This window comes from Vanacampus margaritifer, chromosome 10, assembly GCF_051991255.1.
Source record: "Vanacampus margaritifer isolate UIUO_Vmar chromosome 10, RoL_Vmar_1.0, whole genome shotgun sequence".
NCBI lineage: Eukaryota > Metazoa > Chordata > Actinopteri > Syngnathiformes > Syngnathidae > Vanacampus > Vanacampus margaritifer.
Window position 1 is genome coordinate 3889169 of NC_135441.1, and position 18345 is coordinate 3907513.

General features: G+C 40.8%; 1 long non-coding RNA gene across 1 annotated transcript; it reads right to left on the minus strand.

Annotated features, from left to right (window-relative positions):
- Nucleotides 1–6970: 6970 nt before the first annotated feature.
- Nucleotides 6971–7890, minus strand: LOC144059309 (uncharacterized). Its single transcript, XR_013295628.1, has 2 exons — nucleotides 7805–7890; nucleotides 6971–7735 (listed from the first exon to the last, which is right to left on the minus strand). It is a non-coding gene; the product is annotated as an uncharacterized LOC144059309 (long non-coding RNA).
- Between the last annotated feature and the right edge of the window lie 10455 nt (nucleotides 7891–18345).

Here is an 18345-nt window from a genome sequence, read left to right on the forward strand (position 1 = left end):
TGAGGGACACAAGTGTTAATATAAATAAAAAATATTGATGTCTCTGTTTTGCTGCTATTGGCTATCTTAACTAATGTGTGTGGTGTGGTTGCATGTGTGTATCTGCAAAGAAAGAAAGTCGCCTCATGGAGAAAGTCATGGACACAAGATTGTTTTTCAGCAAACAAAACCTCAATTTTGAAGTGTATTTTTTTTATTTATATATTTGTATTAAAGATAAGACTTGTACATGCAATATTATTATTTTGCAGATTCAAGTGCATTTCTTTTTTTAATGTGTATGTTAAAGGATATATGCTTTTTATAACAAAGTACAAACAAGCCATATATAGTCAGAAAACAAACAAGTCCAAGGTCCATTTGTGGTCTCATTGTAAACTGTGGAGAACTGGTTTACTCCAGAAACATGCATACTGTCAATGTGTATAGAGAGGAGCTGTTGTATATATATAAAAAAAAAAAAAAAAAGAGTACCCTTCCCCATAAATTAGAGTTAGTATATATTTATATTTTACTATTATGGTCCTTTTCTCCTTTGCATAACGTTTATTAGATTTGGTTTACTCATTGACTTACCATGCAATTTTTGGAGCAGGAAGTACCCCCAAACCACAGTGTCTTCTCCAGAAAGGTTGCCCTTTATATAAGACACAGGAAAAGCTATGGCATGTTGTTAATGTCAGTTCATGTATTTTTGTTTGTTTGTTTGTACATAGAAAGGAGTGGTGCAGAAAGCAATAGAGGACTGCAAAAAAGCATCATCACATAATCCAAGAACATCGACACCTTTTTTGGCATCAGTGAAACTGCCCGGTTCTCATCATGGGGAATGGCGAACTAGCGGAGATGAAAGAGCAACCAACAAAGTTTTGGACAGTCATTTTAAATTCAACAAATTAGTGCTGTTGTCAAACATTGCTTTTTTCAACTACGACTGTTGGCTAAGACAAAGGGTCATTATTTTTATAAGGTGGATTTGGAAAAAAAAACATCCATGCTTTTATTACCTCAAGGCTAGATTACTGCAACTCTCTCTATATTGGATTGGATAAGGTCTCTATTAATCGCCTCCAGCTTATCCAGAATGCTGCTGCTTGTTTGCTTTCTGGTAAACATAAGCATGATTACATTACACCAATTCTAGCATCCCTCCTTTGGCTCCCGGTCTATTTTCTTATTGATTTTAAACTTCTTTTAATTGTTTTTGAGGCTCTTAACTCTTTGACTGCCAGACGTTTTCAAAAACGGGTTGTCGCCAGTGCCAGCCGATTTAAGCATTTTGAGTGATCTTTCAAGGTCCACAGAAAATGTTGTGTTTGGACTATGGAAACACACATACTACCAAATGAAAGATTGGACTCTCAGCTTTCATCAGAAAAAAACCTGTTTCTACCTTATTCCGTTCTTCAGTAATCAACAATAGAAAATGGTTACTTTCACCGAAATTCTCTCTTTTGAAACAAAAAATGGAGAAAAAGAGCTTTTTGTGAAACGATGTTATTTCATGCACTCTAGTGAATTGTACACTTCTTTTTGTCCATGAATGATGCCACAAACACCTAAATAGTGCTTTACTTCTGTAAAACGCTTTCACTAACAATGAAAAAGTGTTTTTTGATTGCAAAATATGTTTATTTCCATTCAACAGTGTAACAATTTGACAAAACACTTTCGCAAACTATTTACAAATGTGTGCAACTGTGGTACTACTTACAATTATGTGGATGTTTCAAATACAGTTTTTCCTTTTGTAACGCTCTCCTGCGTGCAAGGAGACGCCAGGACGCGCACAACAGTTTACTTTCACTTTCACATTGGTCCGTTTTGCGTGCAAACATTACACTTTCTTGACGGCCTTTTTTTCCGGGGAATAAAAAGCAAGTAGCAGACTGTACACACTTCCTCCGATGAATATGCATTGGACTCGGGGCACTCTCCGTCGTCCGATCGAACGTCCGCCTGTGCGTGCTCGGTTGCGCTCCGCGTTACGACACCGTCATAGCCGCCGCGTCAGCGGTTCCAATTTCGCCGTCAAGCTCGGATTCACCTTCATCATCATCGTCATCAATGTACTATTTTAGCGTTGGTCGATGCCTTTTGTCTTGTAAGTGTAGAGCTGCTTGCAAACGCTCGCCATTGCCCGTTCCCTCCTCCATCTAGCTCCATCTAACGTCTTCTACTGCCGCGTCAAAGCTTTCCAACCACGGAGTCACCATCATCTTCATCATCGATGATGATTATCGTCATCAACAATGTGCTTTTTTAGCGATGCTTTTGGTCTTTGAAAAAAACGGCTCTGGCGTTAGCTCCTCGCGACCGGCCGCCATTTTTCCTTTGTTTTCCATTCTGATCTCCTGCTCAACGCTCTAGCTCCGCCTCTACTGACGCCCACCCGATCTTGTCAAAAGAGAGTCATCGCTGCCCTCTAGGGGCCAAAAATAGTCATTAGGCTCAAAAAACCTGCTTAAAACTTTCAGGAGAGCTCCGCAAGCCTTCCCAGCACCCGTTTCAAAAAAAAAAAAAAAAAAAATGGGAGGACGCCTTTTAACGTCTTTGGCGCTCCTCCGTAGGTTTTTGCAGAACGTCATTTAACGTCTTTGGCAGTAAAAGAGTTAATGGTCTTGCCCCCCCCCCCCTTTTTTTAAATTTTTTTAATCGGTCTGCGCTCCTTCATCCCCACTCAGATCTGTTAGGTTCTCTAATCATCTACTGCTGGCGGTCCCTAAAACCAGGCTCAAGTCCAGAGGTGACAGGGCAGCTGTCCCTAGACTCTGGAATAGTCTTCCCTTCTCCATTAGAACCTCCCAGACCCTAGATGCTTACAAATCCTCTTTAAAAACCCACCTTTTTTCTCTGGCGTTTTATGGATGAGCACACCCGAACCATGGCACTATAATTCTTTTTAATCTTATTGTACCTATGTTTGTTTTAAAGTTATCACTGTCATTTTATGTATTCAACTCTTGTTTTATGTGCTTCAATTGTTTTTAACCTGTGTAAAGCACTTTGATTGACTGCTGTCACCCAAAATGGGCTCTATAAATAAACTTGCCTTGAACATAGAGGACTTTAATGTTTCCACTTTCTCTTAAGTTGATGACTTGATCCAATTCTATGAAGAGATTGTCGACATTGGGAGGTACATGGTGTACAGTCAAATAAATATGGCAAATAAAAATTTTAACCATTACACTTTTTGAATGTGTCTTTTTGAATGAACAATAGTACACAGAGTAAAAACACGGAATACAGCTGGTTGATTTAATACATTGCTATTTTATAAAATGTGTTTTTTAATATATATACATAAATTTATGTAGCAGCCAATTTAGTTAGAAGTATCCAAATGTTATAATTTTACGGGTCCGACAGTACTTGACGTATTATAAAGTAAACTAGAATGAGTTACACTCATAGTGATTTCAGGAGCAGGTGCATACCGTCCTATGCAGTAACTGATTAAACGTGGGTTTCCTTTCCGTTCTAATCACTGTTTTACCTTAACACAGTGATATGACATTATGCCTATGTAAACCAGTAAGCAATTTATAAAAAGAAAAACAAAAAACTTAATTCTATACCATGATATTTTACTGTGTAGGGGTGCAGTTTATACCGTGATATGAATTTTGGGCCAGATCGTCCAGCCCTATGGCAGCATAGCCATCATATTCTCCTTGCTCATATGGCTTTCATCTTCCGGTGTGTTTTTGTTAACAAATGCTTCTGTGAACAGAAGTTTGTGATTCCTTCACTTTTACTTTCTCAACGTTGTTGATGTCCAGGGTTGCTGCCAATGATAATGGGCTGCATGAAGGCATGCATTATTTTGAATAATAAAGTGTAGTCAATATTAAATGTGTACTCGGATAAAACAGATCATCACAATTGTAAGAACAGCACTTAATTTCCCAAAATACCTCACTTTCATCTAAACCTTTAAATGCGCAAACATTTTGTTTGGCACACACTAGTGCAATATACTCATACATTACATTCTCATTCTCACTGATATGTGATGAGAATGGGTTTCTGTGACGTCATGTGGATACTATGTATATTAATTAATATTAATTACATTAAATGAAGTTACACTTTGTGTAATACAAATTCAATCCAACATCCTGTGAGGTGGAGTCAAATCAAATTATAATTCATATATTGAATTTAACTGAATTATGTCAGGCATGTGACATCACAGCGTCTGCCTGTCTTCAAAGTATTTTGTTGGCGTAAGCGTTAAATACAGTGTTGACAAAGCAAATGACAGCAATACAGATAATAAAAACAAATATAAAAAATATCACAATATCTCTGTGTGTATATATCTGTGTGTAAATTTTATTTTCCAAAATGTATTTATATTTACTCTCTTCGACCCTGCAATTGCTCGGTGCCCATGTAATATTCATTACTTTTTTCAACCACTTTGCATCTGTATGTGTTTATTCACTATTTGTATGTTTGTGTTATACTTAACAAAATTTCTATTATTTTCAGCACACCATCCTGAGGAGGTCATCAGAAGATACAGGAAAGTCCTTAAGGCATACAAGAAAGAAAGAAAACAGAGTGTGGCATATTGAAACGTCAGTGTTGACCAAAACACCATTGTTGCCAGTGCACCTATCTGTGAGCTGGCTGTTGTGACCCGGAAGAAATACAAGGAGTTGCTGATTGCTCATACACCACAGCAACGACTATAGGACTTTGCAAAAAAAAAAAAATGTCTGAAAGTGTTGAATGACCCAAACCTTTTAAGAAATGTTGAACACGTTGAAAAAAGGGAAATTTATTCCTCTAAGAAAGCTTAGCTGATGTTTAAATGGGGCTGGTGCCTTAGAGCAGTTTGGTTGTAGCTTGAGTCTGCGTCACTAAATACAGTATAGAGCATCCCAAGTTGTGCTACAATATATTCACATTAGTAATGCCAATAGCTCTATTTTGATGTATTTTGTTTTGTAGTCCTGCATGCAAAGTGTCCAAACCTGGATGTTTTATTTTTTAATTTACTAATAATAAACTAATGATCTACTAACTACTTATAACTGATAGTTATAATAAAGTGTTACAGATGTTTTTTTCCTCAGTATTAAGAGAAGCGATCATTCCTCAGTTCAAACAAACGATTGAGGACCAGTCCTCTTGATAGCCATCTCACCTCACTAGTTGGTTTTCCATCCACTTGAATTTTCAAAAAAATAAAAATAAAAAAATGCTAAAATAAAAGTGAATGGAAACGCTAGAAATTCAAAAAAAAGGGCCCAAATTTGTAAGTTTTTCTCACAAATTTGAGTTTATAAACTCACTTTTAACTCTTTCACTGCCACTGACGTTTAAAGACGTCAAGTAAAAACCTACGCTTCACTGCCAATGACGTCAAAAGAAAGTTTCAAGTCTGTCTGTTGTGCCTAATGACTATTTTTGGCCCCTAGAGGGCAGCGATGACTCTCTTTTGACAAGATCGGGTGGGCGTCAGTAGAGGCGGAGCTAGAGCGTCGAGCAGGAGATGAGAATGGAAGACAAAGGAAAAATGGCGGCCGGTCGCGAGGAGCTCACACCCGAGACGTTTTTTTCAAAGACCAAAAGCATCGCTGAAAAAGCACATTGTTGACGATGATCATCATAGATGATGAAGATGAGGGTGACTCCGTGGTTGGAAAGCATTGACGCGGCAGTAGAAGACGTTAGATGGAGCTAGATGGAGGAGGGAACGGGCAATGGCGAGCGTTTGCAAGCAGCTCTACACTTACAAGACGAAAGGCATCGACCAACGCTAAAATAGTGCATTGATGACGATGGTGATAATGAAGGTGAATAAGAGCTTGACGGCGAAATTGGAACCGCTGACGCGGCGGCTATTACGGTGTCGTAACGCGGAGCGCAACCGAGCACGCACAGGCGGACGTTCGATCGGACGACGGAGAGTGCCCCGAGTCCAATGCATATTCATCGGAGGAAGTGTGTACAGTCTGCTACTTGCTTTTTATTCCCCGGAAAAAAGGCCGTCAAGAAAGTGTAACGTTTGCACGCAAAACGGACCAATGTGAAAGTGAAAGTAAACTGTGTGCGAGTCCTGGCGTCTCCTTGTACGCAGGAGAGCGTTTCAAAAGGAAAAACTGTATTTGAAACATCCACATAATTGTAAGTAGTACCACAGTTGCACACATTTGTAAATAGTTTGCGAAATTTTGTCAAATTGTTACACTGTTGAATGGAAATAAACGTATTTCGCAATCAAAAAACACTCTTTCATTGTTGGTGAAAGCGTTTTACAGAAGTAAAGCACTATTTAGGTGTTTGTGGCATCATTCATGGACAAAAAGAAGTGTACAATTCACTAGAGTGCATGAAATAACATCGTTTCACAAAAAGCTCTTTTTCTCCGTTTTTTGTTTCAAAAGAGAGAATTTCGGTGAAAGTAACCATTTTCTATTGTTGATTACTGAAGAACGGAATAAGGTAGAAACAAACTTTTTTTTTTCTGATGAAAGCTGAGAGTCCAATCTTTCATTTGGTAGTATGTGTGTTTCCATAGTCCAAACACAACATTTTCTGTGGACCTTGAAAGATCACTCAAAATGCTTAAATCGGCTGGCAGTGGGGACAACCCGTTTCTGAAAATGTCTGGCAGTGAAAGAGTTAAATCAGAATATTGCCCCTGCTCTCTTTTTTAAAAAAATAAAATAAAATTCCTGATCTCAACTGTTCGAAAATATTTTGATTAAGATGACATACAAAATTTAGTTCATTGACAGTGGCCTTGCCGTAACTTTGACACGAGTGTAGTAATTTTAAGTAGCATAGAACTTTGAATTCCCTAGAGTCCGAATTGAACGAGCCTTATGTGGCAACTTCACATCAAGGTGTGGTGGGATAGCTCAACACCACCACCTTGGGGATGCACCCAAAGAATTAATTTTGCACCAGGCACACAGATTCAGTATTCACTGATGAGCATGAGACGGTGTTGATTTAAAATACAAAGTTTATTTAATTAAGCAGAAAGTTTAAAATGCCCTCAGTCCAGAGCTCAACAATGGGGCCAAGGCCCTTTAGAGTGGGGGAAACCCCATTATAAAAAATAAAAAAAAATTCAATAAATGCACAGATAACACACTCACGCAAGTGAAGGAGGGGGACAAGAACACACAACCAGAAGGCGCACAGCACACACACAAGAAACGGTCGCCCGCCGCCACCCAGGCACTCATGCCACCACCGTTGAGCCTGGCTCTAAAGGGAAAAAAGAAACAAGGAATTAAAATAAAGCAATTCAGCCACATAACCCACCCAAATTAACCCCAACAAAATATATTAAACCTAATGTTTTAAAAAGACAGTTCGTTACAAAAAGTGTAAGGCAGGCAGACTGCCGGCCAGGTCAGCAGAGCTGGAATAATTGAATAGACAGACGAGCAGTCCGATCGTTCCCACATACAGATAGATGTCTAACAACGGCACCAGAGGGTCAGCCGCGCTCCACAAGGCGGGTTCAGCATAAGTTCCGCACGTTACACAGCACAGAAGAAGTCAAGCAAAGCGAAACAGCCGTGGTCTAACGCTGATGTCCCCCTTTCCCACAGCACCCCTATCCCTATCATAAGATTAGCTGTTGGCATCATGCGTCCACAACTATAATGAAAGCCACTTAACGGCAGCACCCGCAGGAGAAGGCAACGTATCGAGCAGGCGATCTCACTGCACACCACGAGGCAGGGCAAGGAGGAGAGCTCTACAAACAAACAACAAACGTATATAGCACAAACGACAAGGCAAAATAAAACTGCTCTCGCTAGCCTACCTGAGGCACGCACGATGACAAACGCCGAGGATGGCGAGACCCGGAAGTAGGCAGGTCTCCAATACAAAGAGTCACAGTACGCAAGATGCTGACCTACCAGCTTTTATAGTAAACACTCAGCCTGACTAACCAAAAGGGGATCACATGACTTAGTGCAGGTGGAATCAATCACCTTGCCACACTTAGAAGCAGCATGAACACATCATATATCAAGCAACATTCACACAAAGAGTAGTTTGCAAACGTGTTGCAAGATGGCAGTTAACAAGGCAGGGGCAAAGTAGAGTCTTCTGGTCTATAATTCGGTGTAACAGTGTGATTCAGTAATGTGATTCATAATGCCGAACAGCCAAAAGTGATACACTATTTTAATTATATTCCTCCAGTGTTAATCAAGAAACAAACACGAAAGAATACCACATTCACAAGGCCAAAAAAAGTAGTAATACACAGTAATGTAGTTGACAGCTTTGGACCTACTCTAAATGCCATATCTCATCTAAAAAAAATTTAAGCAAAGTTGAACTTGTTTTCTCTTTTCGTTTCTTTTGAATAAGTACAGCTGTTTTCCTCTTGCATGATCTCTGCCTGTTCACTCAGCAATGCTGTCTTTTCAGAGATGAGCCATGCTGTCCCGCCTCTTCACCGTTGTATCTTTTCATCCTCAAGTCTCGTTCTACTTCCCTTCCTCCATCTTCCTCCTCCTCTGCCTCCTCCGGTTCTCAAACATACAGCCGGTATGTAACTCATGTATTGCTGTTGACTATAGACATAGCAATCCTGACATCACACTTCCTGCTCAATGAATAGGGGAATATAGGGCAATGGAGGAGTGGAGTATTCAAGTGTTTTCACCTCCGTTATGGTAAGCCTACACTGCAAGATAAGACTTTGTTTTCCATCCCAAACGCAGTCTGCTTTACATAATATAAGGCATATCAATTTGAGATGAATAATCACTGGTGAATATGTTGGGGCTCACAGCAGGGGAGGAAGTGAGATGAAAATGTTGGAGCATTAAAACCAGGTTTGGGAATCATAATGTTGTTGATAAAGGAAATTGATTTATAAACCTTTTTAAGTCACTCATTCATTCACCTTTATCACACTTTGGTTTTGCCAATGCAAAGCTGTACAAGACAAAAAGGCTGAAATATGTTGCAAGACAGCAATATATATATATATATGTGTGTGTGTGTATATATATATATATACATATATAATCTGACTAATTCTGGAGTTACTCAATGCTCCACTTGAATTTTGACAAAGGCAGTACATGTTACTGAAATAATGACCCTTGCTGATGATAAGTCTTTTTGTATTGTATTGTATTGTCTTTCTCTCGCCCTCTTTCGCACTCTCTTCCATTGTAGAAATTGTAATCCCTTGAAGTAATCCCCATTTTTAATAAATATACTTGTAATCTAATTACATGTTTTTTTCCTGTAACTGTAATGGAATAGTTAAAAAAAATTGCAATCTGATTACGTAACGGCGGTACATATATTCCGTTACTCCCCAAGTCTGGATATATATATATATATATATATATATATATATATATATCCAATATATATATATATATATATATATATATATATATATATATATATATATATACACACACACACACATATATATATATTGCTGTCTTGCAACATATTTCAGCCTTTTTGTCTTGTACAGCTTTGCATTGGCAAAACCAAAGTGTGATAAAGGTGAATGAATGATATATATATATATATATCCAACAAGCTGTGGACCTCCAACAAGCAAAATAGTGAAGCAATGTACCCATTTATTGTGTAAATCGCACGTGAGGAATCCACAAAGTGGAGCAATGTCTTCAATGTGTGTCAATTTTCAAACATCTGTAAAACACTCTCAGTTGCTGAATTGAAACTGAAAATCGGGAGGTAATTTTGTAATGTCCTGTTTGTAGATTTAACTGGGGTACAAATGAGGGGAATCGGTGTAGAACTAATTTGTGTGTGTTCGTTGTGTGCACTCGCATCTTATGGACAGAGCTGCTGCATCACAGTCCCACAGACCGCAATGACATCGTCCCATAATTGTTTTTGTTTCACCAATCACCACGCTGTGCATATGCATGTGTATGTTTGCATGTCTGTTTTAATTTTTATATCTTCGTTCTACTCCGCTGCATGTCTGCCTGTGCGTTCCCCCGTGCGTGCAGCAGAAAGTACTTTCTCGACGACGACTGGTCACAGTCATTGTAGGACGGAGTGTGCCCATCTGGCCCAGTCTTTTGTCGAATTGAGCTTTCCGTCGAATTGAGCTCCCTGGCGCTACTGAGCATGTGCACACCCCCAAGTGAGTAATATTTTTAAAGTGTATTTATTTTATAGTGCCTTTTGACCACTAAGCATGTAAACAATAACGTGTGCGCGAAATATTGAAATACAATATTGGATAGCCATTTGCACTCGGGCTGGGTATCAATTCTAATTTCCTCAATGGATTTAATCTCGATTGACAAGAGTTCAGTTGAATTCAATATCGATTTTTTTTAGATTCGCTTCAATTCAATCCGATATCGAATAATTATGGCACATCAATTCTTCTTAAATGTCATGGACATAATAAAAACTCCACAAATATCAAATTCAAAAGTAAATTTTGCAGAGGCAATAACAGGTCAAATTATTTAGTTTATTCATGAAAGTAACACGTGTTATAATCACTTAAGTGTTACACAAACATTGACATCAACAAGGATATTTTCATAACCTAATTTAATAATTGTAAATATAAATTAAAAAGATTCTCAATGGTCAAAAGTGCAATAAGTCAGGTCTTTCAAAAATGTAAGAACATACTTTTAAATTCATGTGAACAATAAATTTAAAGAAAACAGTAAGATACGAAAAAATTGCCTTTACAATTCTATTGTTTTAAGAATTTATGGGAAAAAGAGATATATAAAATAATCGATTCATTGTTTTATGAATCAATATCAGGCTTGAAAATTGTTTGGATATCGATTATTACATTTTTTAAAACCCCGACCTCTGCACTAACAACTCCAAGGCTTCATGTTATTATTTTGTTTAATTAAACATTTAGCCACGACCAGAAAATTACAGGAGATATATATATAATATATTTGTGTCCCAAACATAAAGTAGTACCAGTAACAGACTAAGCTGAGAAAAAACATTAGGTTGGCATAAATTTCAGCATTTGACAGCAAATACATTATTATGCTAATAGAAGAAATTATCATTGTCAAAACAGGGCTAACTTATTGCAGCATGGTTAATGATATAACACATGTGAGTCTGCTGTTTAAAGGACCTTTTAAAAGGTTTTAGGTGAACTAATGAGTACACACACACATACACATGCACATACACAAAATCAAAAAATAAAATAAAAAAAGAGAGCAATAATGATGACATGTCAAATCGGTAAAATTACCGAACGAACAAAATTAAAAATTAAATGAAGGATCTGCAGTCTGTCACTTTTTTACTCGTGACTGCAACCTCTGGCCTAAAGCGTAACTGCAGCATCTGTGTCAGGCTCGTTCATGGTGCGCATTCAAGTATGAGCACGATATTAAAGTGGCAGCCACAGTTGACAAACGAAAACAAGACTTCAAATGAGGTAAAAAAATTTCAGCGTCTCCCCTCTCCAAAGAAACTGTGGAGTGTGAGGGTCCGCACACTCTTATTTATAGGCAAGATAAAAGCTGATAGGTGCAGTCAGAGTAAAACAGTCCGGGCTCTTTGTACTCATCTGGGCATTGAACGAGCATGCATGATGTAGAAAAAGCTTTAATATTACCTTTTTAAACGGCACAATGCACCTATAATATACAGTAAGCTAGTAACACATTTTGTCAAGAAATGTAAGGACATTGGGAGGAGAGGTTTGCACCCCCCAGTGCAAGTGTAACCAAACCTTAAGAAAAGATAGAACAAAGGTACATGTGGATTTCACACACACACACACACACACACATAATTACACTGTACCTTGTACTAATGGGAGCCCATTTGATTGATGAAAGTTCTGTGGGTCACAGAGATTTGCTTTGATATACATAGTATCCACATGACGTCACAGACCCCCACCTGTAGACTCAGAAGGCCTTTGGTGTGGCAAACGGCCAGCAATACAACGCAAGCATATGCTGAGAAGTGTTGCTTATTACAAAACGCTTTGATTCATTCATTTTGTTCATGCATCTGGATTTCCACAAGCCGCTTCACAATGGTGCACATGTGTGCCATTCACAGCTACAAAGTTGCGCGAACAAAAATGTGAAATTAAACTTCTAGATAGTATTCACATGCTGTCATTTGCCCCACAATGTGTGCCGGTCTATGGAACGTCGAATGGGAACGTGTTGGGTCTGATATTACAGATCCCCTTAGTTACTGACCGTGCACCAAGGAAAAAGGAGGCAGAAGCTGTTGCTTTGTTTTATTGCAACCGCGGCTGGGAGAGGAGAGGAGACGCAAGACCTTAACTCACGTTCGGCTCCTTCCGACTCTCTCCCCTCCCCCGGCCACCTCGTCGCTTTTATTACAGTTAAGTTTCAGTTTCGTTTCATACGTCATGGAAAAATACAAAACATTAGAGAAAGTTGAGCGGCGCCTCTAAACGACAGTTGATAATATAAAAACATAAAAATATATACAGGATATTCTTTAAAATACACATAATGTTAAGACTACTGTTTTAAGCAACTTCACATTCCCTCCTGTTGTGGATTTAAAAGGATATCAGTAAATACTAAAACAATTAAGTTTTCTCAGTATTACTTCATTAATAGATTCACAACATTTGAACCATTCTCAGGAAATGGCGAAAACCCTTAACTTAAAGGGAAAAATTCCATAACTCCCCCACCGCACGGTGACGAGAACCTCTTGGTCTGAGAATGGAACTGAATTTGAAGTTAGGAAAACACAATAAGATGAGGGTCACACTTTTGTGTCGGTCTCCACAGTGTCAACATAATCCTCTACGCGTAGTAAGTTATATTGATACATCTGGGCCACGAACATACGGGCGACTAATCTCTTAGACATTGGGACAATACAGCAGGAACAAATAACACATAATAAGATAAACATTATAATGATCAAAGTCCAAACAATGTCTGAAAAAGGGTCATCTTCTCCTTTGTTCTTCTTCTTTTTGACAAGAATCCGGGGGTAATCCCTTATCTGAGTTCGGTGACCTTTTTGCAGTGACTCTGGTGGATCCACGTCTCTCTCTCAGCGATTTTGAGAGCGGTGGGTGTGGTCAGGAGAACAACGAATGGGCCGTCCCAGCGTGGGCTCGACCATGTTTTCCTTTTTATCACCTTCACCAACACCAGGTCACCCGGGGTCACCGTTTCCTGTGCAGGAGGAAGAGAAGTAGAGGGCAGATCATTTGCTCTTGACACAGTCCGTTCTTTAAACAAGTCACATAACCATTTAGTCAGTGGATCTGCCTCTCCTGTTTTGTCTGACCATGGCTGATTTTCCCATAAGGGGAGCACAAAGGGTCTGCCTGTTACTGCCTCAAAGGGCGTGATCCCTTGTGGGTTTGGCGTTATTCTCATGTAAGTTTTTACTAGAGATAAACACTCAGGCCATGGTTTTTTGGTTTCTTCCATGGTCTTTTTGAGTCTTAGTTTAATAGTACCGTTGGTCCGTTCAACTAAGCCTGCGCTCTGTGGGTGATATGCACAATGATTTTTTAGGGTGATCCCTAAATGAACGGCCATATTGTCAACGATGGTATTTACAAAATGGCTACCGTTATCACTCCACAAGACTCGTGGAATGCCATGTTCTGGTATTATGTGTTTACAAATAGCTTTAGCTACTGTGAGGGCGTTTGGATGTTTTGAAGGAACAAGTTCAACCCATTTAGTTAGTGAGTCTACTAACACTAAACAGTACTTGTGCTGACCACTTTTGTGTAGTTCAATAAAGTCCATGTGTAAAACTTCAAATGGGTAGGAGCCCACTGGGCATTTCCCTCTCTGTGGTCTTAAGTTTCCCTGAGCATTGTGACGACAACACACCATACATGACCTACAAAAAGTTTTAAAATAGGTTTGTAAGCCCTGTGGTATTGTCATTGTCTGTTCTACCATAGATACCATCCCTCCTGTTGAGACATGGGACTTGCCATGACTCAATGTGGCTACTGCGTGGAACAGACTGCGGGGGATGACTGGTCGGTCTTCTTTGTGGTAGAGGCCTTCTGGGGTGAGTTCAATGTTCATCATTTTCCATAGTGTTTTTTCTTTGTCTGGAGCGTTGTTTTGCATGTCAATTAGTACTTGTTTTGGAATGTTGTTGTGTTGTTGTGTTTCTTTGTGGTTGGCGAGCATGACGATCTTTGTTTTGTCTTGGCCTGCTTGCTTGGCTGCCAAATCTGCTTTTGCATTTCCTACAGAAACGGCGTCTTTTGCTGAGGTGTGAGCTTTGCATTTGCATACTGCTATTTTGGAGGGTAGCAGTACAGCGGCCAAAAGGTCAGTGAGTAATTTGGCGTGTTGAACAGGTTTTCCTGTTGATGTTTTCATTCCTCGTCGAGCCCACATGGCGGCAAAGATGTGCAATGTCGAGTGGGCATATTGGCTGTCGGTCCAAATTGTTACTGCTTTGTCTTTGAATAATTTACATGCTTCTGTTAGCGCGATGAGTTCTGCTGCTTGTGCTGACAGATTTCCTATTAATCGTCCGCTCTTCAGTGTCTTTTGTTGTGTGACCACTGCATAGCCTGTGTTGGTGTTGCCTAGTTCATCTTTGCTTGAGGAACCATCTACAAACACTGCTTCTCCTTCTTGTAAGGGTGTGTCTAACAAATCTCTTCTTGGTTTGCAGATTTCCTCGGTGGCTTCTGTGCAACTGTGTGGTGTCCCATCTGTCTCCACTGGGAGGAGACTTGCAGGATTGAGAGTGCTGCATCTCTTGATGGTAAGATGGGGTTGGGACAACAGTACAGCTGTTAGGCCAAGATGTCTTGCTGGTGAGAGAAATGACATCTTTGTTTGAGTCAAAAGAACATCTACTGAGTGTGTTACTAGTAGAGTGGTGGGATGGAACAACACCAATTCGGCGGATGCTTGGACAGCCATTGCTGCGGCACACACTGCTTGGACACACTGGGGCAGGGCTCTGGCGACAGCATCAAGTTTCTTTGAGTAGTAGGCCACTGGTCGCATTTGTGTACCATGTTGTTGGAGTAGGACGGATGTCATGAATCCGTCTTTGCAGTCCACTGTTTGGGTAAACAGTTTCTTGTAGTCGGGTAGGCCCAAGGGGCCTGTGCTTGTGATGGTCTGTTTTATCTGATTGAACTTGTCATTAGCTATTTTCGTCCATGTGATGGGATCGGCCAGGGCGATGTCTTCTTGGTAAATTAAATCCACCAGTGGTTGCGTTATTTCGGCGAAGTCCAGAACCCATAGACGGCAAAAGTTCACTAGGCCTAGGAAGGCCATCATCTGTCTTTTGGTCTTTGGTTTGGGGGCATCAAGGATAGCTTGTTTCCGATCAGAGGTTAGTTTTCTTCCTTCTGCCGATATGATGTGACCTAAGAAAACTACTTCGGTCTGAGTCCACTGTAGTTTGGTCAGTGAGGCTTTGTTTCCTGTCTTTGCCAGGTGTTGACACAGTTTCACTGCTTCTTCTTGATTTTCTTCTTTGGTTGGACTGGCGATGAGAATGTCATCTACGTAAATCAAGATTTGAGTGGTTTCACTGTGTTCATGGAGGCTCAGACAGTTGTTGATTTCTTGAGAGAAAATGGTGGGGCTCTCTGCATAGCCTTGGGGTAGTCTCGTATAGGTGTACTTCTTTTGATTAAAGGTGAAACCAAACCAATGACGGGCAGACTCGTGCAATGGGATGGAAAAGAAGGCGTTGCTTAGATCAATTACTGTGAACCATTTCTGTTCTGGCTTCAGCGCATTGAGTAGAGTGTGGGGGTCGGGGACGCAGGGGGCTCTCTGTTTTACTGCCTGATTTACGGCTCTTAAGTCGTGGACCATTCGCCAGGTCGTGGTGTCTGCTTTCTTTACTGGAAAGATTGGAGTGTTACAAGTTACCTTGGGGGCTTCTATGAGCACTCCAGCTTTTACCATGTTCATGATTACTGGTGTGATTCCTTCTTTGGCATCAGGTTTGAGTGGGTATTGATTGATTCGTGGGCGATAGTTTGTTCTTGGTTCAATTGTTACTTCTGTGGCTGTGGTCATTAGGCCCACATCGGTTTTTGACGCTGACCACAGCTGAGGTGGTATTTGATCCATGGCGTCTTTTAGTGCCAGGATCGTGGTTTCCTCCGGATGTCATGTACTTAGGTGGGTGCTGGGGACAAATGTTGTCACCCAGTTTAGTTTTTTCCTCCAGACCACGTTTCCTGATGACATGATGCGTTTAAATCTTCCATCTTGACATGGAGTCCACGGAAGTCGTTGTTCGGACCATGTTACATCTCTTATTTTTGATCCTATGTCCTTCCATCTCCAGCCTGTTGGTTTTGCCAGTGAAATGTGGAAGGGAATGCCAACGCCTTCATATGTGGTTAATGCATATATGTAATCTGGAAAGATTACTGTGGCTGCCATCCATCCTGCCTGTTCGTCCCAAATTAGGTCCTTTATTTGGGCCCGCATGGTTGTCAATCGGGACCATTGATCAAAGAAGTCTCTGTCCTCTTTGTTCGGGGCGAAGCGGATGGTGGAGTGAAGTGGGTACGTGGTTTGGGGCACCCAATTTGAATTTGGTAGGATTTGTTCTGGCATCTGTAGCAGATTGTTTGTTACTGATGTTGGACCTTTTTGGATCGGATCCAGACTGTAGAATGGGCGTGGTTTGTCTTTTCCTTCTAGTACTAACATCTGCATTGGTGTTTCTTGTCCTCTTTTTGTCACGACCATGCTAGAGCCTTCGACCATTAATACAAGGCTCATGGCTTTTATCAAATCTCGTCCGATGAGGTTTTCAGGACAACGAGGCACGTAAACGAAAGTTTGATCTGGGTATTCTGTTCCGTCTTCATCAATAATGGTCAGTGGTTCGGTAAAGTAATGGATGGCTGGTCTACCTCCCACTCCTATGACCATTATTGTGCTTTTTGACAATTTGACACCTGTTGGTAGATCAGTGATCACGGAGGATTGTGCTCCTGAATCCACAATGAATTTCAATGTTGTAGTAAATGGCCCTAAGCCTAGTTTTCTTACTGCTGGGTCAATAGAGGACATCTGGCTAAACAGGACTGTCAGGTCAAGCACCTCGACGATCGTTCTGGTGTCATCAGGGTTTTCATCACTTGACCTTTCCTGCTCGCGTCATTCGGTTGGATCCCAGTGGTCAGATTTTGGGGTCTCAATTTTTTGTTTGGAGCGGCAATCTCGGGCAAAGTGGCCGTACTTGCCACAATTGTAGCACACATCCTGTCTGGTGGCTGGTCGGCCTCTTCCTCTTCCGCGTCCACGTCCTCTACCCCGATTGGGTTGGTTTTGGTAGTAAATTGGTCCAGAAGGTGGAGGAGAGGCATGTTGAAAAAATGTGTGCATGGCATTGAAGACTGATGATTGCGCTTTTTGTCTTTTTAGGTCTTCAGCGTGTGAGGCCCAAGCTACGAGATCATTCACCGGGGCAGTTCTCCAGGTGTGGTAATGTTTCTTGATAAAATTGACTGTACCGTCCACTAGTCCATCCAGGAATGTTGCCCGCAGTAATGTTTGGTATGTGCTTTGTGCCTCAGTGCTTTCTTCGATGCCACCATGTAGTTTCAGTACGTCTTGGAGGCGGTCCACATATTTTTGTGCGCTTTCTTCAGGTTCTTGGCGGCATTGGCGGACTTTAGTTAAATCAGGTGGTTTCTTGAACACTGCGATGGCTCTTTCTAAAAGAGTATTTAGGGCGTTGTCTAGTTCTTGGCCTGGTTGGTAGACTTGGCCTCGTTGGTTGGCTGGAGCAAAGGCTCCTTGGAATCTTCCAACTCGATGTCCTGCGGTCAGACGTAGGACGCTTAGTAATTCATTGCCATTGAGGTGATAGGATCCATGTAGTTCTCTAATTGCAGCTGCCCATTTTTCAACGTTGTCTTCAATGGGAGGAACTGATGCGCATGCGGCTACTTTTTCTTCTTCGGTCCATGGGCGATAGAGCAGCAAGGTCTGTGGATGAGCAGGTTGACCAGGATTTGGCATTCCATAAGCTGGGTTGGCTACAGCTACCATGGGATATGCTGCCACCTGCTGAATGTCTGGGTATAATTTTGTTGTTGCAGCCAGGACGTCTGCTGTTGGTTTGTTTGATCTTGTACGGCTTCCAATAGGAGGGGAGGCTCCGTCCCCAAAACTCGTGGAGGTGGAATTTGGGGAGGAGGTAGACGGGGTAGGCGGTTCCCGCTGTTGGTTGACGTTTACTTCCTCTTCTGGATCATTTTGCTGTCGCACTTCAGCCGGTGCATTTCCGTTGTCTCTTCGTCTGGCGCCGGTTTCTTCCGTTGGTCTTATCTTCATCTGATACATTTTTCTTTCTGTC